General features: G+C 43.5%; 1 protein-coding gene across 2 annotated transcripts in view; it reads right to left on the reverse strand.

Annotated features, from left to right (window-relative positions):
- Positions 1–21,432, reverse strand: part of LOC138488902 (sodium channel protein type 2 subunit alpha-like) — a 1,546,115-nt gene extending 1,524,683 nt beyond the window's left edge. For both annotated transcript variants that reach the window (XM_069616296.1, XM_069616295.1), the window contains exon 1: positions 21,217–21,432. The gene's annotated coding sequence lies outside the window, so the exon portion shown is untranslated. The remainder of the gene's footprint in view (positions 1–21,216) is intronic.
- Between the last annotated feature and the right edge of the window lie 5,866 nt (positions 21,433–27,298).

Here is a 27,298-nt window from a genome sequence, read left to right on the forward strand (position 1 = left end):
AATGGACGTACATGGTATGACACTGCCCATGTGTCAGCAAGCCACAACAAAACTAAATATCTTAGAAAAATCAATCTCCAACACAGCTGGGTTGGAAAAAATATTAAAATTGTCCTGAAATTGTAGAGTAATGCTTAAACGTAACCTTGATCTGGAGCAAGGACTAGTTAATGGGGCACTGGGTACAGTTGTTGGCTTTCAAACATACCCACATGACAACAACATTCAGTTTGTCAATATTCTCTTTGACATACTTTCCGAAGTAAAAAGGATAGGGCACTCAACAGCTCGATTCCTTCTCTTCAAGGACATGTATATATGTAGAGAACAATTTTCTCTAACTCTTGCATATGCGGTAACCATTCATAGATCCCAAGGTTTTACCCTAGACAAAGCGTTGATAGATATTGGAAGCACAGTCTTTAAAGAAGGCATGAGCTACGTAGCACTATCACGCTTACGTACACTTGACAGTCTATTTCTAATCAACTCTGATGCAAGTAAAGTGAGCTCTGATATTCCTTGCATTTTAGAATACAATAGACTGCATTCACTGTACACCCCCCCATCGGAAATCATATCCTGTTCCAGAAAAAGGAAAATGTTGTAAAAGAAAAATAATTGAAACAGAAATGCAACAGGATCTGACTGCAAATCCTTCAAAGAAATCAAAAGAAGCTAATACATCAACAATTACCACAAGCAAAGAAGAACCTTCTAGTGAAAGTAAATCAGGTACTTCTTCAAAAAAGGAACACAAACTCCGAAAAAATCACTCGGACACAGAACTATCTGGTCCATTCAAATTTTCAAATGTAACTGGTGTAAGTTGCTACGCAAATGTAGCAATTAATATTCTATTTCAATTGCCACCAATTGTTAACAACATTTACTTACACAGTACAGACCAATTGTGTTTGCAAATGTTAGTCCTTCATAGAAACGCAACAAACAATCCTGACAACACGTATAGTGTTCACGGAATAAGACAAGAATTGGACTACTGTGCTGGATTGGTGAGGTTCACTATAAACTCACAAGAAGATCCACAAGCATTTCTAATGTACTTACTACAAAAAACATACCTATAAATGAAATCTTCCACATTTCATACTCTCTGTAACAATATGACACAGGAACAAATCCTTAACAAGCAATTTGTATATGTATCCATACCTAATTGTGAATCCATTCCATTTCAGCAACTTCTACAAAATGCAAACCATGGCAAATTATGTACTATCTGCAATTCAGATAATCGCTCCACCTTATAGATACAAACACATAGTAACTACATAATACTAATGCTTCTACGTTACAATGCAGATGGTACCAAAAACAACAGCAAGCTGACTGGATTCACACACAGTCAAGTGTCATTTGGTAAGAAAACCTTCACAACAATAGGTATAATCTACCACGCAGGAACAACAACAAATGCAGGTCACTACACTGCATATATTAAAAAGAAAAGTGGATGGTTTGAATGTAATGATAGTAGCACTACTCTAAAGCAGAGATTACCAGCAAATCTTACAAACGCTTATTTAATCTTCTTAAAGCCAAAATTTAATAACTAATGTATACTTCAACATTAACAAAAATTCAATTAAAAAACTGTAAACAGTTAGAATACGCCAACAGGTATCTAACTGCCCAACATTGTACAACAACCACACAGATAAATCAATACCACTGATTTGCAACAAAAAATACACAGTTAAAATACGCTAACAGGTAGCTAACTGTTTAAGAAATCTGCAAAAAGCCAACATATAGAACATTAATCAGAAATAACAAGTGACCACTCAAAGGAAACAAAGAAATCGTTTGTAGCATAGCAAAGAAAGTTTTTTTTTTTTAATCCAACAAGGATTTTTTCCCCCCAGACCCAATGATTTGAAAATCAAACACAGAAACTGAGCAAAATGCACAGTACACTGGTTTGTGAAGTAAATATGAGGGTAAAAAAAGCTAAACTGTCTATTATACAATGTAATAAGTCTTTATAAAATACAAGCATTAACATGCTCTTTTCTTTTATCACAGAAATTGAAAAGGAATATTTTCTCCAAGTACTAAAGTCATGTAAGAAATATATGCAATCTCAACAAATTAAACAGTAAGTATAATTTCACACATTTCTTACATATTCAAATCTATACGTATGATCTATGGTTGTAATATGGTGCAGTGGCTGTGGGCAGAGCCTAGAGGCTTGGATGTATAACCTACAGCCTACACCCTGAGGCCATGCAACCAAGACTCTAGGTCCTACCCACAACCACCGCAGCATATCAAAACCATGGTTTCTTATAACTTCACTGCTTACAACTTTGGTCTTAGGTGCATGGCCTCTGGCCATGCACCTAAGACTCTAGGTCGTGCACACAACCATCGCACCACAGCACACCCATGCTGGCTTATAACTTCAGTGCTTATAACTTCAGTTTTGGGAGCATGGCCTTCGGCCATGCACCCAACACTCTAGGTCCTAGCCACAACCACTGCAGCATATTACACCCATTGCGGCTTATAAATTCAGTACTGACAACTTTGGTCTTGGGTGCAGGCCTTTGGCCATGCACCCAAGACTCTACATCCTGGCCACAACCACCACATTATATAAAACCCATGCTGGCTTATAACTTCACAGCTCATGCACCCAAGACTGTAAGTCCTGTCCACAACCACTACAGCATATCACACCCACTGTGCCTTATAACTTCACTACTTACAACTTTGTTCTTGGGTGCATGGCCTTTGGCCATGCACCCAAGGCTCTAGGCCCTGGCCACAACCACCGCAGCATATCACAACCAGGGTGGCTAAAAAGTAATTACCACACCCATAGAATGAAACATTTTAACTGCAGCACATACTCAATTTGCACCTAGGACTCTTAGCCCTTCCCACAACCACCTGATCGATGTTCAATACTATGGGTGTATCTATAGCTGTGATCTGCTGAAGTAGTTGTGGCCAGAGCCTAGAGTCCTGGGTGTATGGCATATATATTAGAATCTATGGGCGTGCACTATATAAAAACCATATTGGCTTATAACTTCAGTGGCTTATAACTATGGCCTACGGCCTACGGCCTACGACCATGCACCCAAGACTCTAGGCCCTGCCCACAACCACTGCAGCATATCACACCCATGGCAGCTTATAATTCAGTACTACACCCATAGAAACAAACATTTTAACTGCGGCGTGTAGTCAATTTTAACATTCGCTAACACCACGTGTGTCCTTAGAAAACTTTCAACTTGCCTGCGCACAGCACGGATGGAAGTACTATCCTTATGAGACCCCTCATTTTCAGTAATTACAAACTTCCCGGACAGCGCGAGCATGGAGAAGACATCATTAGCACCTGCTGCCTAAACAAATACAGTAGTTCACCCATCTCCTACTCTGTGAACCTGCCCAAGCACTGTGACACACCAAAACACTCCCCAAAACAGCATTTCGCCTCTGGTCGGGGCCAGGCTGTCGGCGGATCCAAGATGCCGGCGCATCCAAACAATCTGACGCACATCACGCCTCACTGCAGCCAATCGGAGGACATGTTGCATGTCCACGGTCATGACGTGAGCCTCTTAGCCAATTGGTATCTTGTCCGCGGAGCTAACAGGGAAGTGTGACCGCGGAGTGGACATAGATATCACTAATTTTTTGAGACAAACTTTTTGGTTGTTTTAAAGAAAACTACTGGACGGATTGGCATCAAATTTACGAAAGCACGCTTTCGGGACCAAGGTCCTCCTCCTGTCGCATATTTGGTGAAAATCCGTCCAGCGGTTTGGCCTTTGGGCGTGCACAAACTTTTTCCCCCATTCACTCTATGGGAAAAAAAGAAGTTTTGGGAACCCCCCTATAACTTTTCCCCCCGGACCAAACATCACCAAACTTTGCAGAACAATTCAGAGTGGCCCAAAAAATGCTTTTTTTGCAAAGTTTGGTGAGGATTCATCCAGGGGGAGCAAAGTTGTAAGACGCCCAAAAAGTGCTATTCCTATGGAAACACCAATTTAACCATAACTACACGGCCACTGCCGTGGCCGTGTAATATATTTTGTTATGCTTAACTATAAAGGAAAAATATTAGTCATGTCATAGTTTTTTATTTTTAAATGTAAAACTCAAATGTCTGTAAATGGAAATTCAGGGGGTTGTACTGATCACTTACTGAATTTGGGCTTGGCAACTGAAGGGTCCAATCAAAAGGAAAGGGGCCAGTCCTGGTTTAAGGGAATGGAGAATCATAGTCCAATCCCAAATAAGAGCTAATAAGCTGGCTAATTTTTTATAATTGGGGATGTGATTATAGGTTTATAAGGAGTAGCACAATGGGAGTCAGAGAGAGGACTGCCTGATCTGAGTTGGATCTGCTGACCAGAATTGCTAGACGAGGCCTAGAAAGGACTAAAATAGGTTGGGATCTATGACCAAGGAGCGGCAAAATAGAGGGATTGAACCTGGAGAATATCCATGACTGATGCTGGATTCTGATGGTGCCTGTCCTGTACCTGAAAAATTACCTGAGCTTTGATTTCCTTGTTCCAGAGTGCAAACCTATAGATATTTATAGTAGTGAATCTGCCCAACCCAACCAAGTCTGTGGGTGTGGGGGTGCTATCTGATTGAATAGTTTTCCTATTATTGACTGGGTGGTGTGCAGAATCCTAAGGACATATTCCCATCTACTTCCCCTGGATCGTCCTCTTAGGTGGTCAGGAAAAGACGATTGCTCTTGGATCCTAACACTGGGGGTGGATATGCGAGAAAGAATCACCTGAGTGGAGGGATCTTGGGGAGTAGGGAGAAGATGTCTTTTGGCGAGACATGGTATCCCACTTTCCCTTGTAAGAATAGGCCCTACCCTCCCTCTGCCTTCATAGATTATTGTCAGCCTTTAACTCTTTCATACACACAAACTGTCCCGCAATAATTTCCCTTTAAGACTGGGATGAGGAGCTGGCAACTGAGAGTTATGACACTTTCATTCATTCACACCACTTTGGTACTGGGACGAGGAAGAGGACTATGGAGAAATACCATTGGAATGGTCAGGCATGTCCCGCTAATAGATTCAACTATAGTCAGGTAAAGGAATTACACCTGCAACCTGTTAAGGGGCAACAGGTGTATAAAATGGGAGACCAGCATGAGGAGAGGAGAGAATCCCGCCTGAAGAGACGGACGTGGCTGGCAGAGCTGGAGCAGACTGGAGAGTGGTGGTGAAAAGGACGCTGTCAGTTGCAGAAAGGTGAGGGAGACACCAGGGCCTGAGTGGGTCCCAGAAGGTTGAGTCATCTACAGTCCCCTGTGCTGTGTGTCCACAGCCAGACCTGTGGGACACTGAGGGCTCCAGACTGCCACAGGCCACTGCAGTGCAGTTCGAATGTAGTGAGCGCTACTCACCAAAACTCCTGAAAAGCCCAAGCAGAGCGGGGAGAAGCCGAACAGAAGAAAGAAGACACCCAGAAGAGCGGCCTTACACCTGTGAGTGTGAGAAAGGGAACACTCATACCAGGGACACTGCGGTGGCGGGAAAGGGGCATTTTAAAGTGCTGAATGGACTGAAACTTTAAGTATGTTTGAAGACCGAATTGAATCATTCTGAATACCGAAAAAGCTGCAAAGTACTTTTAATAATAATAATAATTTAGCATTTACATAGCGCTGCGAACCCTCAGGCATCTGAGCGCTACTTATTATTACCCACGGTGTGTGGTGCTCATTTATCAACCTCGGAAGGATGAAAGGCTGAGTTTGGCCCTGCCAGGATTGGCACCTGCATCAGCAAGCTCTGCACAGATGTCAAAGCGAGCGCTCTACTCACTGTGCTATCAGACCTGCATTATGAATTATTGATTACCAAAGTGAAGGAAAGATATGAAAAGTATATGAAAACAGCACATGAATGAAAGCGAAGTGATGAGCATGTATGAACCAAGTGAAATAGACAAGGTGAAAGCAAGGTGGAGGAAAAGGATTAACAACACAGAGTGAGTTGTGTGAAATACACTTTGTGGCAAAGCCAAGAGACTGCCTAGGAGAAACATAATCTAATGTTGGTTAATGACATATTTTCATGGAGAGAAAACCTGTGTTGGCAAGAAAGTTCAAAGAGGACATATAAGCATAAAAAAGTGCTAAGTGTTATTGGTTGCGTGATCTGTAAAGGGTGCACCGCGTGGACCGACAAGTGCACCTAGACTAATCGACTCCCACTTGGAAAGAGTCAAGAAAAAGCCAAGATACAGAAGTTGCATTGTATAACCAGTGCCAAAGTGACTGACGAAAAGAACAAGCTGTATGAACTATTTCAAATCCTGGATGGTTACAAAGTTAAACTGGAAATTGTTATTGAAAGCCAAAAGATTTGAACTGATTATAGTTTTGAAGCTGGAAGAGCTGACCTCTTGAGGAAGGGACCCCTGAGGCCTTTTTGGATCTGTTTTGAACTTGGGGAAGGGGAAGCTGGAAAACAAGCCAGGAGCTGGAAGAAGCTCAGAACTTGTTTGGAACCCTGTTTCTTTTGTTGCTTACATCCCTACACATTGTATACCTTTGGTTGTCAGGGCAAGTATAAGTTTTGGACACAGATCGACTTTTGAGATGAACTTAATGACACAGACATTCCTTACTTTCTTTCGGCAGGGAAGTCCCACCTTAGCATAGGGCAAATTAGGCCTTTCTCAATCCTGACAAAGAAGAAAAATAGATCAGTGTTGCCCGTGTCTTACTTCATGTTGCCTTCACGGTGGGCACATGAAGTAAATTCTTAGTATTTGTACTAAACAATTATTTAATTAATTCCCACATAGCCAATTAAAACGGGGTGATTATGTTGAAAAATTCAAACTCAACAACATCACTCCCAGTGTGAATGAAGATATAGGGCCTCATTACGAGCATGCAGGTCCGGTAATAATAGTGCCGGTAAGCCTAATGGCACTGTTGCTACCGGACTGGCACACTCTGAGTCTGCGGGTGGCTGCCATCCGCAGACTTTCTGGGAAGCACCGGCACCGTTATTAACGGTGCTGGTGCTTCCATCATCCCCATTCCGTCATCCCCATTGCCATTGAGTCCTATGGTAATCTCCTAGTGTTTCCGTGAAGCCAAGTGCAGGAAAAAATCATAACTCCGGCGGCAGCCTGCCGGTATCGCCGGCACGGCTACCACCAGAGTTGTAATGAGGACCATAGTCTGTAAAATAATTGGGTACTCCTATTTCTGATTGCCAACCCAAAATGCCCTAAAAGGTGGGCTGCATAGAAAACGAAATTCCCATCTGTTCATCATTTCTCAGACCCTGCCTTAAAGCAGAGGGGTGCTGAATGTAAACTGAATCTCGGGGTTTCTGTGCTGGGGCAGAAAAGTGTCTTGAAAAAGTTAATAAAGTGACGTCCCTGATTTAGAAAGCACACTCTACATAGAGTGAGACAGGGGCTCCTGATAGAAATGGGATTGGGTATTGCATTCTGGTGAAGGAAGAGGGTCTCCAAATACATCTAAAAAGTGATTTGTTTTAAAGATTCTGTTGAGCTCCAATACTGCTCGCATTGCCTAGTGTGCAGAGGGATAACAAAAATAGAGAGTGTTGCACGTGTGAAATTGTTTTGTCAAATAGCAAAGTGTTGCATATCATTTAAAGAAAACTTCATATCAAGTAGCGTGTCTAGCTTATCTTGTCATGTTTCAAGGCGGTACATGCAATTAAAAGTGTACCCCGGGCAACGTGTTTTGACTTTATATTTATGGGGCTAAAAAGTTGCTGATCTGTGTTATCCTGAACCAACTAGTGTTTTCAATTTTTGTAAAAGAGTTTATTAGGAAAGAAAAGCATTTAAGCCACGGAGTGAGGAAGCATGATCTGTGATTGTGTGCAAATATAAATGCTCCTATTCTGTAATAAATGTATATTCTTAATGGACACATGTCTGATTCTTGGCTTATTTGTGGTACAGGGGTGAGCGACCTATGTGGTTCTAAATGAATCACAGACAGGGCTAGAATGCACTAAAAGGAATATTGATGTGGCGCTTTCGATCGGGGAGGGAAATAATTACCTGCATCGATGGTTGCCACATAAATATCTCCTAACAACAGCACATATAATATGCTGTAATCCCATCTGAAGTGTGAGCTGAACCTCTGGGCATGGCAATCATGTCCTTCCAACCTGGCAACTGCTGTTGAAATGTGTCACTACAAGGTGATGGACATGGGCATAGCAAGGACCACAAATGTTGTTGTCAATTCATAGGGAATCAATTTGACCCACTGTGAGTTGCAATAAAGCCCAACAGTAGGTATTGCGGTTTTAGCCACTGCAGTACTACCTTCCCCACGCCGGTTATCCTCCACCTTCAAATCCTTGCATGCACAAAGTGGCTTAGCGGCAGACGTTTTGTAGAGATTCAGACCCCTCTCGGCTGGCAGGCAAGGGAAGGTAGCCTAGTGTTGGGTTATGGCCATCTAGTCAATCGTCTGTTTACTAGCCCACAAGTCCATTGTGAACTGGGTTGCTTGGCCCTCAAACTAATCTAGTGCCCATACTACTGCTAAATGTATCCCATTCTGCAACTTTATATGAATATGAAATGTAACGTCGACTGGTAACTTTCCAACAGGGATCAGCTTTTCTCACGAACTAAAGGAAAACAGTGTTTTGACAAAAATAGGTAACATAGATAATATTACCATTACAGTGAACAATCACGCTTTGTCATGTGGCTTGTGATATTTTTTCGATGCTTAAATACCTTCATGACACATGGACAGTGGTATCACTGGGGAAGTGGAGCTCAGGCTGGGTATCCCACACAGTGTTTTACGAAGAGCAACATTTTCTGGAATTACAGTAAAGGCTAGGGATAGTATGGTGATTGGCTGCTGTGGGGATTGCTACAGTTGAGGTATGGTGTGCTCATTGCGCACGTGCTTTTTGTTGAATCAAGTGGAACTAGAAAGATGAGGTAGCCAAATTGGTCTCAGGCTTCCCCTTCACACAGTGTTCCTGCACAGAGTACACGTGGCAAGATTATACAGATTTGTGTTTTGGTTCACAGAAGTTTTGCGGTGGGCTAAAATGTTGTCTTCTATTCACATCAGACAGGGAAGGTGGCGGTTGTGATGTTGATTGTCTGGATCCCACACTGAATCGTACAGATTTTAACTGAAAGAAACTATGAACATGTGGAGGTGTAGCTTTGTCTTTTCCTCTCATCTGTGTAACTATGGCATTAAATTGCTCTCCAACCTCCTTGGTATCAGTGTATTCAGATTAATGTGTCGTTGCTAGGTGCACTCTAATGGGCCATAATCTTTACCTCGTTCATGATTATCACAACATGCAGAAATGCTTTGCGGGGTTAGAAATGCATTGTGTGCGGTTTGTTCTGGCTCATCAGTAGTGGCAATCTGCACCTCCCTCCCTTCTGCCCAACAGAAAGAGGACAGAATCTCCTTCTTGCTTCTCCAACTCCTGCCACAATAACAGAGAATGCCATATTATCATTTAAACATCATATGGTACTGTATGGGTCATTGGTGCCTTTCATTTATCACAAACAATCTGGCCTCCCTGGTGCACACAACAACTGCTGTTACTGATGTATAATGCCTGCTAGCCGCATGCATACCTTTGACACATTTCGGTGCTCTATTCATGTTGGCATTCAATATAGTTATTTCACATTTTACATTGATTTACAGCCACTGAATGCAATATTCTCCTACCTCCAAAGAATTATAAGACATTTCCTATGCAAGCAACAAGTATTGTTTCTTGCCAAAACAAGTAGATGCAATGTGTTACAGCCAGATAATGTAACCTCTTGGCTGTTGCTGCCTCTAAACAATTCTGTTATGTGCTTCTCCTCAGTGCAATAAGAGAAGTCATGTGTGTTTTGTGTCTTATAATTTCCTCGGTGGTATTATCTATTCCTTATTTCTAAGATCTCGCCCTCTCTTAGAGACAGCACAAATATGCCATGTATGCACTGCACAAACATTGTATAAAAGCCACTCAACATAACAATGTAATATCCCTCTCTACCTCCAAAGAATTATAAGACTGTTTCTACTCAATTAGCAAGCATGTTCTCTTGCCCAAAAAGATGATAGACCGAGACAGTGAAGGCACTCTCTTTCATAAAAAATAATTGTAATATTTTTCTATTCAAAACTTTTTATCAAACAAGTGTTTGGTCTGGCCACAAAAATATAGTGTACTGAACTACAGACAGTGTATATAATCTCAGGCTGCTACCAAAGAATCAAAAGAGCTTTTCTACACAAGCAGCATGTTTTGACTCAGGCCAAAAAAGATGACACACTCACTTACTTCATAATTCACTCTCCTAACTCCAAAGAATTATTATTGTTTTTATTTTTTTCTTTAAATGATTTAGTTTGATCACAGACTTTACATTATTCTTCTATAAATGTCAAAACGGTATCTTACAATTACACAAAACAGTTTAAAAAACGTATTATCATCATCCACTGTGGACCATTCCTTTCAAATCCAATGTAATTATTCTGGTCTCTCTTATTTTGTAGTTCTTTACTCCTAGATGTAATTGAGTCCCAGAATTGAATTACTCTATAGATGAGTACTTTATCGTTTCCTAGAACAATATATGCCCAACGTTCCATACAGAGTATTTGTCTCGCCTCTTGTAGCAGCATATTAGTATATATTTGTCATTTCTCCTTTAGTGCTGTACACTCCATGATGAGATGAAAGAGGGTTTCTCTTTGTTCTCGTTGGTTACAGAATCTACAAAAGGCATCTTCAACAGGTAATTGTTTTGTAGACAACAGGTATTTGCACATCGAGAGAACGTTCAATCTCAATCTTAAGAACATATCCCTCATATGCCGATCCATAAACAAGGTTAAATATTGTAGCAATTGGTTCAGCGCTCTTATTTCCACTTTAGAGTGTATATCGATTTGGTACTATTTTTTTTGTTTTGTTATTGTGATAATCCAATCGTTTTGCTGGATTTTTATCTTTGCTTTAAGTGGGCGATTGATTAGCGTCCCTCTGGTTACTTCTGCGATCTCCATTATTTGTCTGCAGGATTCTTTCCATGTGTTTATTGCAGTATAATTTGTCGATGTCGGCTTGTCACGCAAAATGTCAATTGGAGGAATCTTGTCATTTATGAGTGTTTTCCTATATAGATCAAAGTATCTCCAATTGACTACTGTTTCCAGAGATTTTAGAGCCAGCTCGTATAAGATTCTTGGCATTGGGTAAGAGGCTGGTAATAACAACATTTTCCTCCAGAAGATTGCTTCTATTTGTGTCCAGATTTGGTGAGATAAATTCAATGCTGTCTCACTGTCACATGTCAGGATGGCTACAACTTTTTGGCTGTTAAAAGTCATCACTGGTTTTAAAGAATATTTTCCGTATTTTGTATGTATGGCTAGGCCTCATTGGACTAGCGATAAGGATTTGATTTTTAGATGGTCCACCCAACCTGACTATTTCGGATTGATTCACCCAAATGCCTAAATACTTAACTGTTCTTACTGGGACCAGTGTTTCCCCTTTGCTAAATATCGACAAAGACTTCTTCTTAGGATTTGATCGCTGTGTCAGTGCCATCACTTGTGTTTTTTTGGAGTTAATTTTTAAGTTGTTTTGCTGTGTGTATTGTACTAGTGCTAGCAGTCTCTTTTGGAGCCCAACTTTTGTCTTATCAAGCAGGACAATATCGTCCGCATATAATATATATAGAATTTTGCTGGCATTAAGGATTGGCACATCTTCAATTGTCGATACTTGAGTCGATCCCAGGTCTGACTTGTATAAAATGAATAGCGTTTCTGCCAAGGGGCAGCCTTGCTTTAAGCTGTTCATTGTAGGGATTGTTGTTGACATCATGCCTTGTTGTGATAACCACACCTGGATCGAAGTCTGGGAGTAGAGAGCTTTGATGGGTTCTATGATGTCCTTTGGTCAAATCCACGTTGCCCATTTTTCCCAAAGTTTCTGGCAGTTTACGGTGTAAAAGGCTAATTGTAAATCCATAAAGATCGCATGAGTACAGATATGTTTACCCAATGCTTCATGTTTTAGTCAGTTTAGCAGTAAGAGATTAACATTTGTGCCAATGTTCTTCGTAAAGCCAGTTTTTCTTGGGTCAAACTGGCTGATCTTCAGGGCCCAATTAGTACGTTTCTTTAATAGGTAAGCAGCAAAGATTTTGCCCAAAGGGTCTAACAAAGCAATTGCCCGATAGTTTGATGGTGGACTCCTACATCCCTGTTTTTAAATGGGAATTATTGTCACGGTTTTCCACATCTTTAGAACCAAGGCACGGTCTTTGATGAAACTTATTCTACATTTTCCAAAACCAGCAACAAGTATTTTCCCTAAGCACAAAATGATGACACACTCCATTGCAGCCGCTGATTGCACACCAGTGCCACTAAAGAACTATAGGGCTTTTCTATGCAGGCAACCTATTATATGGCCACAAAACGACAATGCATCCAGCTGTAGATACCAAGTCCCCTCTCTTGCTTACTTGCCTTAAAATCATTTTAGATTGTTTGTACTTACGACTTCACATGAAGCATGTTTTTCCTGACCACAAAAAGTTGCTGCGCCTACACAGACACTGAATATAATCTCCTCCTTCATCCAAAGAATATGATTTTTTGCAATGAGAGCAACATGTTTTTTCTTTCGCTTCAAAATGATTACATGCTTAAAGGCATTTAATGCACCCTCTTGCCTCCAAATAATTAAAGACTTTTCAATAAAGTGAGCAAATATTTTCCCTGGGAACAAAAAGATGACACACTAAGTTACAGACACTGATCCACTATTTTACGTAAAAATAATTCTTTGAATTATATATTTGAAAGAAACAAGTATTTTAACTGTCCCCAAAATGTTGGCACACTGAGTAATAGACACTGAATATAATCCTTTTCTTCCTACAAAGAACTATATGAATTTGCGATTACATACAGCATGCATTTTATCTCGCCACTTTATTTTGGCCACACAAAGATCACCTCCTCAGTTGAAAGCATTGAGTGGACTTTTGCATAGAATAATACAACTTTTTGCCCATAAGCAATATGGATTTCCTACACAAATAGATGACACATTGATTTACAGCCACTGAATGTACTCTTTTCCTAAAAGAATAGCATCAACCCAAGCAACAAGGGCCTTCTCTGGCCACAATAAACGGAAACAAACTCAGTTACAGACATCATCCGACTTTTTCAATGTGGGCAAGTGTTTTCTCATGCCATAAAATAATGGTGTGCAGAGCTACAGCCACTCAGTGTGATCTCCTGCTGCCTCCTATTGGTGCTTCCAAACAGTTCTGCAATGTTATTATGCTCAATCTGGCATGCAATTATATATGTTTTATATTGAAAAAGTGAGGGGTCATACCGGGGTAAAACTTTTTATGCCTGCGACCTGATATTGTTTCCGTAGGTACGTGTCACGTTGATGTGGGGTAATGCGGAGGAACCAACACCCTACCTCTGTGGTTAAAGTGCAAGAAGAAAGGTTTCCACACAAAATAACTGTGCCACACTGTTTGTTAAATCTTTTTTCAGAAAATCTGTATTGAGTTGATTTTAAAAAAACTGAAAATGTTGCGGTGCCCTATACAGTTTACACATGTTTCAGCTGCACTTGAGCCTTTCTCAAAACAAAATAGGGCGTAATTCTAATGTTGGTAACTTAAATCCACATGAAGAAAAATGTTTCTCCATTATGTTGATGATAAAGTCACGGGTTAAATCCCACCTGACAAGAGCTGCATAGGATCTCCGCGCGTCAGCTGTACAATTACGTTTTATGTCATGCACTATAAAAAGCAGTCACAAAAAGATGGCGTACCGTATTTCAAGGATGTACCTACCCCTCATCTAAATTATATTTTCATATTTTCCCTGCCCCTCTACTAAATCCTCTGTAATTGTATACATCTCCATTTTCTAAATTTTCTTTTAATGCATCATACCACTTCCTCAAACAAATCCACTCAGGTTTCTCGGTTTTACTCACTTTTGCAGAGTGCAAATTTGCCGATTTCTTTCTGGCAGATTTTTGTACCACTTTTGTTTTACCACAACACTACTGTGGGATGTATTAACCCACTTATGCCTGCTTTGCGGCACCCCTGTGTCCTGATGGTGCCAGAATCATCAAAATGGCCACAAAACCCCTATGCACGCCAAAACCTATGGAAATCACGCTCTACAAAGCACAAAAAGATGGCCAAATCTACCATGCATATTGTCAGTGGTGGAATGGAGATCTCACTCCTGAAACATATCACTGGGCTTCAGAACAAGGAAAAATGGAGCCTGCATGAAAAGCAGTGCTTGCTGAAAGAAATACGAAATCTTGCATTTAAAATCTTTTCTTGGTTGCTGAAAATACAAAATGCTGGTCGAAAACACCCACAAACATCCAATCTTCTTGCTGAGTGTCACATTTACTGAATTTAAGAAATCATTGTGAAAATGCAATACCCTGGAAAGCTGAATTGGTCATCAAAACACCTGCAGCCCAAGTCTGCCTGCCTGTGGGATCTGTCAAAATCTGGGCGCAGTCTAATGTCTGAAATCTAAGTGACCTGTTATCAAGAGTAACCTAGGTTGTAACTATTTAAACTTCATGGTTTAGAGTCTGGAATCAGTGTTCTAGCTGCTTGTTTTAAAATTACAAGTTTATTTAAACCAAGAAAAAATTTAACAAAATGGCATTTAAATTAAGCCTGACTCCAAGCCAAAATTAGTAGAACAACTTCCCCCACAGGGGCCAGGCACCTCTCTTCTGCTCTCTAGACCAGGAACTCACACCCAAGTGATGATTAAGAGGGGAGGAGAACTTGGGCTGCTGTGGGAACAGCACAATGGACTTCCTCTAAGGCAAGGAGATGCTAATCAGGAAGGATCGTAAATGGCCTCTGCTAGAAGGAAGGGGGCGGAGATTGCTTCTGAGCTGCAAGAAGGAGAAGGAGGCAGGGACAGACAAACTTTTGTTGATTCATAATGGACAAAAAGCATATTTCTAAAAAGACTGATAATTTACTGTGTACAATTGTAAAAAAAATATGTAAACCCCGGACTTCTGAACTTAATTTTTGGCTGCACATTTGAAGAGGAGCCAGAACTCTGTGCTATGTTCTGGGAAGTAACTGTGAAAATTATGGTTTTACTACAAATATATTTATGTCAAGAGCATGAAACTTCACACGCTTATGCCCATATGCAATGCGCACAGTTGTGCACATTTTTGGATAAACTAGATATTGTGTTCCGGCCCAAAAGGGCAGAATTCTGTCAAAAGCCCACACAAGATCCTACAATGACGGGGCTTGGAAGGGCATTTGCCACACAAAATGTGTGATCTAGATATGTTATTGTTATAAAGTTTGCAAAATTGTAAATATACATTATACTAAAAGTAGATATCATGTTCAAAAGCCAAGGGGAGGATTCTCTGACTCATAAACCCACATCATCATGGTGACACCCTGTTTTCTCCTCCAGTTAAGGCAGAGTGGATACTCTAGCCTATAGCAGCCTAGGGGGGCGTGCTTAGGATAATCCAGCATGCACACCCCTTTACCAAATGCATAAAAAGAGACAGCTGAGGATTTTAAAAAAGAGACACAGATTTACCCACTAACCGATTGCTGGCGGAGCACCCTGTGAGAGGACCAGACATCTTCCTTGCTCTTGACTCCAGAAACTTGGCAAGCAGAAAGGCTCCTTCTATAGAGGAACCATTCTCATCTTGGCCTTAAAATTCCAGAAACCAGAATTTACCCCAGACACCTAAGGGGAACAAAAGAACAGCCAGGCTGTGCTGTAACTGCTTACCTGCAAAATAATTATTACCAGAATCAAAAGACCCCATCCAATTGTGCCGTGCTGTGCCGTGCTGTGACCAGATAGCTGTGACCAGAGCCATTGCAGACCCAGTCCAGTCCGGTGTGCCCAGCAGCCTGTCCCATTCCGGTGTGCCCAGCAGAATTTATGAGCAGAATCCCTGATCTTGATGGACCAGAATTCCTGACGGTTCTGTTCAAACATATATAGTGAGTATCCATAGTATAGGACTGTCACTAGCCTATGTACTGTCCATAGCAATCCCTATCTAAATCCATCCTATCTTATATTCAGAACTGCATTGTTAGAAACATTTTTTAATTGCCTGAACTCTTTTCTTACCCCTACTAACTTCTTTCTGTTCTAGTATTGTTGAACATATCTTTGTGCTGATATATTTCATCTGAAGAAGGCAAGCTCCTCGGCAGGCAAAAACTTGATCCAGAGGTGCCCTGGTCTAATGGCTGTTCTCCCGTGTGGTATTTGCTTCTTCATAGTCACCCCCTAGTGTAAAGAAATCCTGTTTGTCTTTTGAAAGCGCATCCCTGTTTTCTCATTTTACGCCTATTTGAAAAAAATAAATTTAAACGTCTGTTTGTAGCTAACATCCACATTAGATTCCATAGAATCAAAAACTGCATCTCAAATCCTTATATTTCTCCCGCAATCGCAATTACAGCGCACGGAAAAGTTTGCTGCAAATTTTGTTTTAGGAAATTTCTATAACGTGTCAAACAGCTTTCAATTGCACCCGACCTCAGATTTCAGTTTGCACATTGTTTCTTACTATCAAATCATTGCTAGTGTTTGTCTGCAACCATATAAAGCTGCTTCCATTAGAATTTAAACAATTTCAGTGATTTAAGCCATATTTAGTGTTTTACCCAATGCATTCTCAGATAACTTTAAAAACCATTTTGACAGTTTGCCCATCAGTTCCGTTTCTCTCTTGTGTTTGCTGGGGGGAAATTGGGGTTGATCTATTTGCTTGAATTCTGCATTCCTGAAACCTGTTCTCTCTCCTTCTATCTCTTGATATTGCATATTGGGGGGTTGAGGGGTGTGCAGGGGGAAAGAGTAACCACATTGCTAGTTTATTTGAACACACACCCACAAAAGTATTATTGCTGTGCTGCATTGTTTTGCTCATTATTACTCCTTATGATTAAAGCGATTGCTTACTGTGACATCACCCCATTGGTGATTATTGTATCCCCATTAAAAATAGTGTGAATATATTGTGAATATATAAATAAATATTTTAACTTTGCAAACCAGCCTGATTCCTGGTTCAGTGTGACCAGGGGAGAGGGGTTCCAAGAGAGGGGCGTGATATAAGAGGTACATAGTTCAGAATAAAAGAACTTTTAGACAAATAAATAAGGAATTCAGTCATGCATTACACGCGAGGCGTTGACTTAGGTGAAGTGCCGGATTGAAATCACTTACACTACAGATGGTAAGCTTGGGTTTGGTATGTGTAAGGCGTTTACGGACACTGAGTGGTGGGGAGTCCCCCGCCCACGTTGTTGTGGCAAAAAAGTGGTCAAATCGGCCAAGAGAATTCAGCAAAGTTGCAATCGGTAACAAAAAAATGTGAGGAAACCTTATAAATCCCTTTTCTCAACTGCTGTGCAACCTCCTCACTCTCTCGACATAAGACAGATTGCTAAATCGGCTCATGCATCCCACACTTATACTATTTTAGTCAAGGCAACCCAACATAATTCCTCAAAACATGCAGAAAGTATGTGAACGTTCAGTAAAGCCTGCAAACGTTGAGGAATGCCTGTTTCAGGCAAAAGATCCACCATTCACATAACCTACATTGTGTCCAATTATGTATGCCCTGGCTTGGTTGTTAAATTTTCATGAGCATGTGTCACGCACTTAAACTTCTTACACATTTCAAGGGTGAGCAGCGATTTAATGCAATTATGAACTTTTCCTTGGTGATCTATTACACTCAGACAGAAAATAGACTACTTTGTCAGCCTTTTTATTGCTTGTCTGAACAGCCTGTGGACTTGAGCAAGAATAAAAGACAGCGCTTATACAATTAGCAAAACTGTTTCAAAACTGTACTCTAAGAATAAGACTAGGGTGGACGTGTCAGTGATGTGCCTAACTTATTAACGGCTCGCCCTTAATTCATGTCCGAGGCTCTCCATTGGTAATACCATGAACGAGGTCACCTTAATCCTTCCCAGGACCAGCATCTATTTGGGGGATTTTTTGCACAGGATAGCCTCTCTTTATCCTTACTTACAGAGTTTGCTGTGGTCTTCTTGGTTGCTCCTGGGCATTTAACTCCTTGCCCACATGAAGACTTCCACAGAACACACAGGGCCTTTACCAGCAGGCTTGTGAATGCTCATGCCTCCCATCGCTACTGGGCAGATCTCACTTGCCAGCCTCTGTACTTGCTCTCCAGAGACACCATCTCTGACAAGCAACAGCAATTTACATTTAATCATATTTCAATCCAAAGAAATGAACATATCGTTCAGACTAACACCAAAATCCAAATTCCTAACAAGAGCCACTTTATCAAACATGGTTAGCATTCAACACACTTTGACGTTACATTCTGAATTTCCCTGAAGGATGACATTTACTCATACGGAAGCCTATAGAGACTGCCACCAGATTCCTGCTAAGACTCTGTGATCTCTTATTCTCCAACCCATTAATCGTGAAAATAATCTTCTAGCCAGGGCTTGGTGTATGATGCTAGCTAACCTGCATTCTTATCAACCAACAGTCAGAGACCTTGACAGATTAAAACCATTTGCCATGTGACTACACCATCCTGTTGATAACACACATTTGTTAACTTATGTTTAATCAAGTAGAGATGACCATTTTAAGAAAGTATTCTAAGTACTTAAGTTAACGAGATCTCAGTATAGAAGAGCAAAACACTTTTCTATTGATAAATCTGATAAGACTCAATGAGAACAAGAGCCAAGATGTCTCACCATCACCACTGTTTATTTATCTGATGTTTAGTGCCCTTTGGATGACACGTGTTTCGGCAATCTGCCTTTTTCAAATCTGTGCATATTTATTTACTTTTCAATACATTTGTCTTCTGTGGTCTCTCTAGTTCTTTCATGTTATTATTCAGAAGAAGACTAGGACTGGTGGAATTGCTGAGTGATGGTTGATTGGCTTTAGCACAATTCCACTACAAGAGCCTCAGCTTTCTCCTATTACTCCTTCCTGCCCATCCATCAATATTTGGCAACATTCCAGCCACCTGTTTGGCACCAGCGCACAAGTAGGAAGGGAAGTTTTCAGGAAAGTCTCTGATACATCAATGAACGGAGGATAGTGGGGGTCTTGGAAGCACGACCACGCAAAGCAACAGAGGTTCGAATCCCAGATCTGTGCTTAGAAACTGAACTCAGGTATGGTATTAGGTGCGTTATAAAAAAAACAATTAAATAAATACATCAAATCCCTAATGGAGATGTTCCAACGCCTTGTATATCGTATCTACAAGCTCATGGCCCTGGTGTAATTCGACTCCTCTTAATCCAGGGAAGTTCGTAATCTCTCTAGATCCTCCCATACACCGCAGACCGGAGGAACGAAGGGTATCTCTATGAGCCAACAGCATTTTCACCCTTTTTTGAGCCTAGTCCTGGCCAATGCATGGAAGTGTGACTGCTGCAGCAGAAACCATAGTGAATGCATGCATAGGACTGGCAGAGAGCGGGAGAAGCAAAGCAACAGGGGAAACCGTGTAACTTCTATGATCTGGAGGTATGCGGCGGCCAGGGAAGTTAGAACACCCTAGGCAGTAATGACTCACTGTCAATATCACCTGGCCCACATCACAGAAATGTTGCGCCGGTGCAAGTGCAAAGTTGCACTGTATGCACTAGGGCAAACTTTGCCTTGGTGCAAAAATGCATCGTAAATGTAACTTTTTGCACCAGGGAAGTTTTGCTCTGGTGCTTATACCATGCCAAACTGCATTGATTATGGTGCAATGGTAAGCGTTGCCCTGGGGCTAATTGCACCGGTGGAAACTTTCTGTGATCTGGCTCCGGGCTCTGTTTCCAGAGGCAGGCATACTCGTTCAAGGAGCACAGCATCTCCAAGCAAACTTCCCTCCACAGGTGCCTCTGTTCAAGAAACACATGGACTGGGTGGCCAATAAACATCAGCGCAGGCACTCCCGCTGAACTATGACACCCATAAATGCAGAATAACGCCCAGATAGCCATGCGGATCCGCCTCAATAACGACCCAGGCAACAGGATGAGTTGTAATGTGTTCTATAGCCCGTTCGCAAGCGGTTCGCTGGAACTAGCACGTGCCCCTCGGTCTCCTGTGAACGCTCTGCTAGCGCTGCTCTGGATCAAGTATTTGCAAAAGGGCTTTTTTAACCGAACACATGTGAAATGCAATAGTACCGTGGTTATACATAAGGCACACGCTCCACCCTCAAATTAAATACACGTGAGTGAGGTTGCATATTAGGAACATGATAATAGCAACTCGGGCCAACCCTCGGCTTTTCGTGTTTGACGCAAGGATCAGGAATTGGGAGCTGGTCTGGAAGTCAGACCACCCTAATGCAGAAGCATGGCTCCATGGGTGACCTTTTCCAAACTCTAGTGCTGATGAGGGCAGCCCCTGTGTGTGTGGGGGGCGCTGGGACAGCTTGAGACTGCACGTGTAGATGTCAAACCATAGGGACAGAGGTAACTGCACGGGAGCGGGCAGCATCCACACTGACAGGCACCCCGCGGAAGGCCTCGACCACTTAAAAAGGGCCGCCCTGTTGCTGTGCAGGTTAACCCAGCAGCACGCATGCCGCACGATACCGGGAGGCCGGCATTCCCAGCGCAGCTCGCGCCTGCCCAAGTACAGTACAGTGTGCTAATTACAATGTACCGAGAGGCGACCAGACCAGCAGGCGACACCAGCAGCTCAGCCATTCCACCTGGGAATGCGGACGGAAAATCAACAGAGCACCTGAGGCCAGGGCGATCACGAAAACTGATTAGCAGGAAACAACAAAGACTGCACAGATCAAATCAACGTACAGGCTCTGAGACCAACCCACCTATCAAAAGGTTATTTTTCCAAAAAGCACTGTCTTCCCCTTGAAACCGTACACATGGAACGCAGTTAATTGCAGTAACGAGCGCTAGTGCCTTACATTTCATGTAAAATGACGCTAGCGGTTTGGTCTCCCAGCTGCCTGCTCTATGTGGTTTCATGGTCGAAGACTTGCCTAGGCGAAGCGGATGCGCGGTACCGTGAAATGCAGCACAGCCTTACCTGTCTAGAAGGTAATTGCAGATCGCATCGCGGGAAAGGCCGGTATCCGGGGCCGGGAGGCCTCAGTCTTCTTCTGTCCAATGAAGGCAGTGGCTGCCCACCCTGAAGGGCGGGCACGGTAGCATTTAATTCATTCGCGGTATCAAAAAGCAAACAAAACAAAGAGCCCTCTCCCGAATCTTCTCCTTTTCATTTTCTGAGACTCACCCTATGGTGGCTAATATACCAAGCAGGATTTAAAAAAAACATAAGGCAACAGCTTACGTAGCAGCGCCACCTACTGGCCTAACGTTTAACAGATCAAACAGTATAAATTAAACGTTTTAAAAGGCATTCACATCCACTTTGTAGTTGCTCATAACAGCTTTTGATTTAAATATATTCCTTTTACTGCATTCCAGAGATTTACATTAGGCTACCTCTCAAAGCACAGGCTCAGCAACTCCATTTCATCTAGCAATAAAAGGCATTTGCCCATAAATGCGTTCAGTACAAATAGCGCGTTCTTGCTCATTCTGTGATGACCTTGGTGGCTTTCTTGCCCTTACGCCTCATTTTGTCTTGGCGGCTTTCTATCTAATATCTCACTCCCCTTTTTCCATTCATTGCTTTTCTCTTACGTGTGGATTCAAAGGTTTTCCTTTTCTGGTTTCACTTGGATTTAGGGATGCCCGGTATCCTGCTTCCCGATTGGTCATTCGTCTGCCACGAGTATTGCCACCTCGCCTCGCCTTTTCTCCTCCACTTTCTCTCGCGCATGCACAGTCTCATCTCTTGTTCTCACTCATTCTTCCTGACTTCCCCTCGCTAGGCATGTTCCTGTGCGTGCTGAGCTGGTTAACCTCTGTCCCGCCTGTCTTCTGCATCCTATTCCGATACCTCTCTTTTGGGCATTACTGAGACTTCATACAGTCGGTATTCACCCCTCTGATTGGTCAAGTAAAGAGGCATGCTAAAGGCAACCACAGCAGCCTTAAGTTCTTCAGGCAACAGCTGCCAAATTAAACACATTTAAAAGATGGACCTCTTTAACAGGTTCACGAGAGACATGTACAAACTCACCATTGATAAGAATTGTGTACAATTGTGGGATATATTGACCCACTTAACAGCATTTCACCACATCACCAAGCTGCATTTGTGCAGAAACAGCCAAATGGCTGTGCTGGCTCCTGTGATCGCCATGGCTGAAAACTGCGTTTTGCAACAACAACAAAAATGGCTCCACCGTTCTGCCAAGCCCACATCGGGCGGGATGGAACAAAGGGGGCACATTGAAGAAGATTGCTAGTGTGTTCCGACATAAATAAAAGGAAGAAAGTGGAAAAACTAGCGTTGTTTGCTGCAAATGCCAAAATCCCCATTGAAAAAAAACCCTTTTCACCTTTAAAAAAAGCAGCTTTGACTTTGACAGGCCGATTCATGGAACAAATGTGCGCCGAAAAAAGAGGTGCAAGCTGGCGCAAGGTGGCGCAAGCGTGAGAAAGCAAGCGTGCAATTCAAGGAAGGCGCTGCGCGTGTTTTCCACTGGTTGTGCGCCAAATCCCTGCGTGGCGCACACGGGCGCACATGTCATTGCAACACGAACACCATGCGCGACGCGCACCGGGACAGCGCACAACGTCTGCGCACACTCCAAAAAGGGGGCGGGACATGGGGGCGTAACACACGGAATGGGGAACAACGCGTGAAAAAGAAGGTGCAACTGGGGAAGTACTGCAGGCAAATACATGGAAAGCCCACACGCACGCGAACAACTCGCATTCATGGATTTAAATACGGGAAACAAGCGCACGCTAAAAGACGCACACAGGCGTCAACACGTCCGCCACAGGAAGGCAGGCGTAAGCGTCCCCGTGCACAGTATAAAAGCATACACAAACAACAAACACGTACATACCGCTACGATGAATGCCCCATTTGTCGCAGCACTGATCGTGGGACACCGCAGGAGGAGGAGAATAGCCAGGGCCCAGATTTTTTCCCCCCGGACTAGCCTCTTTGGGATGCCTGATGACCAGGTCTACGGCAGGTATAGGTTTCCACCTCGTATCATCCTAGACCTGGTCAGGGACTGGGAAGATGACCTTACATCCCCCACCCTCTGCTCCCAAGCATTGAGCCCCTTGGAGAAGGTTCTCAATGGTGTGCATTTTTTGGCCACTGGGTCATTTCAGCGGACTACTGCCATAGTGAGGGGGTCTCACAGGCCATGCAGTCACGCTGCCTACACCAGGTGTTGGCAATCATGACTGTGCGCCCTTCAGTCCGCAGGCCCATATACATGCCCAGAACACCTGCAGAAAATCAGGCCGTTGTCCAGGACTTTTTATACAGGGTGGCGCACTTCCCCAAAGTGCTCGGTGCCATAGATTGCACCCATGTGGCCCTACGTCCACCTAGGGCCACTGAGCACATCTACCGAAAACGCAAGCACTGGCATTCCATCAATGTGCAGGTGGTATGTGATGCCAAGGGAATCATCACCTCTGTCTATGCAAACTTCCCTGGCTCCACCCATGACAGTTTCATATACAGAATGTCCACCCTGAGCCGGGCCCTGGAAGCTGGGCAGCATGGCGACACATGGCTCCTAGGAGAGTACAAATGCCTGTGCACATGCATGCATGTCACACACAGACAAATAAACATACCCCAATAATCACAACCATTATCACCTCTCCAGGGGACAGTGCCTACCCTCTGAGCAACCACATGATGACGCCAATCCGGAACCCCACCACACCACCCCGGGTAAGATACAACGCTGCCCATATTGCAACCAGGGCCATAGCGGAGCACACATTTGGAGTGCTCTAGTCACGCTTCCGCTCCCTTGACCGCTCTGGCGGGCAGCTACTCTATGCACCCCCATTAGTGTGCAGGATCATTGTGGCAGCATGTGTCCTGCACAATGTTGCAACATGGCAGGGCGTACCGGTGGACATGGTGGTGTCCCCACATCCCCAACCACAGGCACATGCACTGCCCATGGGAGGGGATAGGGCACGTGGCGAGGCAGCCCGGACCCAGCTTGTGGCCACATTTTTAACCTAAACTCCCACCTCTGCGGATTGCACACAGGCCTGGCACATACCAGGTGACAATCGATGATGACAAAGTGACATTCAACTGTTACAACCTTACCACCCTGAGAATGTTGCCATGGAAGTGCCACATTGTGTGCATCCCTAGCTACTCAAACCTAACCAATCCTGTGTGAACAAAAGGTACACATGCAAGGTGTGTATCACACAGACCTGCAAAACTGGCCATGACAATCACTGGTATGTCACACAAAGCCACCAAAACCACACATGACATGGCAAGTGTAGAGGAGGTCCCAGATAGGACCTGCACCCCTGACCCCATTGTGAGTTTCCAGTAAGGTACTCGCCGTGGTACGTGACATATGAGGAGCAAACGAACCAACAGAGAGCCACACTGGGACTCTGCCCCTTGTATGTAGTAAGGAGATCAGTACCGGTTGAAGCAGCCATAACGCGACAACCCTGGGCAGCACGGTACCCTAACAGACAGCCATACCAGCCACTGATACGAAATGAGGAATGCCTACATACGGCCCACGAGGAGACCCCTAAAGCCCTAATGGAAAGCCAATGGAAATAAACCAAGGGCTCGAGCAGCCCCGAGAACAAACAGAATTGGCTACTGATAGCACATATGTCAGCACTAGTAACTACAAGGATAATTATAACGGATACAGGGGAGAGACACTGTTAAAATATAAGGGAATGGTGCCACGAGATGAGATGGAAGCAACCACCCTGTTGAACATATGTAAATAAGCTTGAAATGCAAGATGCTAAGAAATCGACACTGCCTGCAATGCTTAGTAGAAGAATAGAGTGGCAAGCGCCAACCATATATCTACCTCAACACAGCACAATGTACACGTGCAACTACATTTTGTAAAAGCAGAAGTACACTCAGGCGGCCAAGGCCTGACTGGCCAAGCTTCATATCCAGGTCCAAGCTGAGGAAAGGAGCGAGATCGAAACTTAACAAAGAGAGGCTCACACTGGGGAAATCGAGGTCAACCAGAGAAGGGGAGGTGAGCATGAGCCCATGAGGCTCCAGCTTCAGAGCATACCAGCCCGCCCATGAAGGTCAAGATAAGGGAGGCCCATCTAGGTGGCCAAGCGCACACAGAATTAAATGCACAAAAGGTTGGAAACTGAAGCAGATTCACAGTGGACCGGCGCGAAGATCTACCACCGCCTGATGTCATCCAGAACCCCAGGGTGCCATAACTTTTCCTGATCCGAGGCCATACCCAGCCAACTAATTGACACATAGGGCCTCATTACACGGTAGGCGGTAACCATGGTGCTATTTGCGCCATGGTTGCCACCGGTACCGTACCGAGTCCGCCTTGGTGGATGGCAGAATTACCACCTTACTCCAAGGTGAGCGGGGCGGTAATTCCCCATTCACCAAGGCCCTTCCCCATTCCCATTTTTGCCCCATAGGGCATAATGGGAATGGGGAAGGTGCTAATTACGGAACTGCAAATTGCGGTACCGTAATTAGCTCCGAGGTCCCTTTGCGGGTCCCGTCCTTAACGCCTGGAAAAACCAGGCGTTAAGGGAGGACCCGGAAAGGGACCTCGTAGTAAGGCGGTAAGGGTTTACCGGTACCGGTGCCCTTACCGGTACCGGTAAACCCTTACCGCCTACCGTGTAATGAGGCCCATAGCCCTAAAACACTGATTGATGGAAGGGAGGAAGGGTGAATCTTGGGACACTAGGCACCTGGGTGTCTACCCTGCATGCTGCTAATTAAAATGGAGATTTATGTTTAGGGGTGTAACTTGCCCAATCACAAGGGACCATGTAATCTAGGGTCCTATAGACACTGTAACTAATGAGACGTCGTACGTGTAGTGATGTCAATCACATGTGTTGTAGAGGGAAGGGCGTAGACGTCCACCCGATAAGAGTTATCCAATCCACTTGCGTTACTTCCATATACAGATATAGCACCTATACTTAAGTTACCTTTCCCAGCCAATTATATTGCATGATGATTTTTTGTAGAATTAGACGTCAATGATGACGGATTTTGCCCATAAAAGAGGCTGTTTGACTAAATTTTGGGGAAGTCGGGGTGAGGTAGGTGTTCGTGATGCTGCTGATTTCCATCTGCTGATGTATGTATCATTAAACGGACTTCCCTTTGCCAATTTACTTAGTCCTGATTATTGAATCTTGCTGGAGTATGTGAATCCTGCACTCTGTCCTCACATGGTGCAGCTATCATGCATTACTAGTTTTCGAGGGTGAGTACTGACCAATGGGCCCTTCAGTAATTTCCTCTCCTCGTCAACACTTGGTAGTGTGAGGATGGTTTCGGCCATTGGTTATAGATTATCAATTAATATAGTGTAAGACACCTTTAGACTGAGGCATGAAGTAACTCTGGGCCTTCGGTTACATCACAAGTCCTTTCGCTATTCCGGCTGAGTAGGCTGAGAAGCTCCCCGTGGACAATGATAGTGTAATTATTCCCAAAAATTCTGCAGTGGGTCTGCAGGAACCCGCCTTTCCAAGCATAACCCTTCAAACTCCCACGGGCAGCGGATCGGATGAAATCCATAAAAGCAGGAAGAGGAAGGGGCGGTGATCCTGAAGTTCCAGAGAGGAAAAGAGGCGATCGGTAGGTGAAAACAACGAAACTCGTTATCCTGGCAAAGATCTTATAGGCCTTAGAGTAAGAAGGGGAAAGGTAACGAAGGGTGGTGGAGAAGATTAATACAGTTAAAAGTAGGAAAGACTGTAGAGATATAGGGGGTCATTACGATCCTGGCGTTAAGGGTTTAAAGGCGCCGTAAAAGGTGTCTGCGCCGTTAAACCCTTAACGCCTGATTACGAGGTCCCTTTGCGGCACCCTACCTTAACGGCTGGTTTTACCAGCCGTTAAAGTAGGGTGCCGCAAAGGGACCTCGGTGCTAATTACGGTACCGCAATTTGCGGTACCGTACTTAGCGCCTTCCCCAGTTCCATTGAGCCCTATGGGGCGAAAATGGGAATGGGGAAGGGCCATGGTGAAATGGGGAAAT

The sequence above is a fragment of the Ambystoma mexicanum genome, chromosome 9, assembly GCF_040938575.1.
Source record: "Ambystoma mexicanum isolate Mex_15411 chromosome 9, UKY_AmexF1_1, whole genome shotgun sequence".
Lineage (NCBI taxonomy): Eukaryota > Metazoa > Chordata > Amphibia > Caudata > Ambystomatidae > Ambystoma > Ambystoma mexicanum.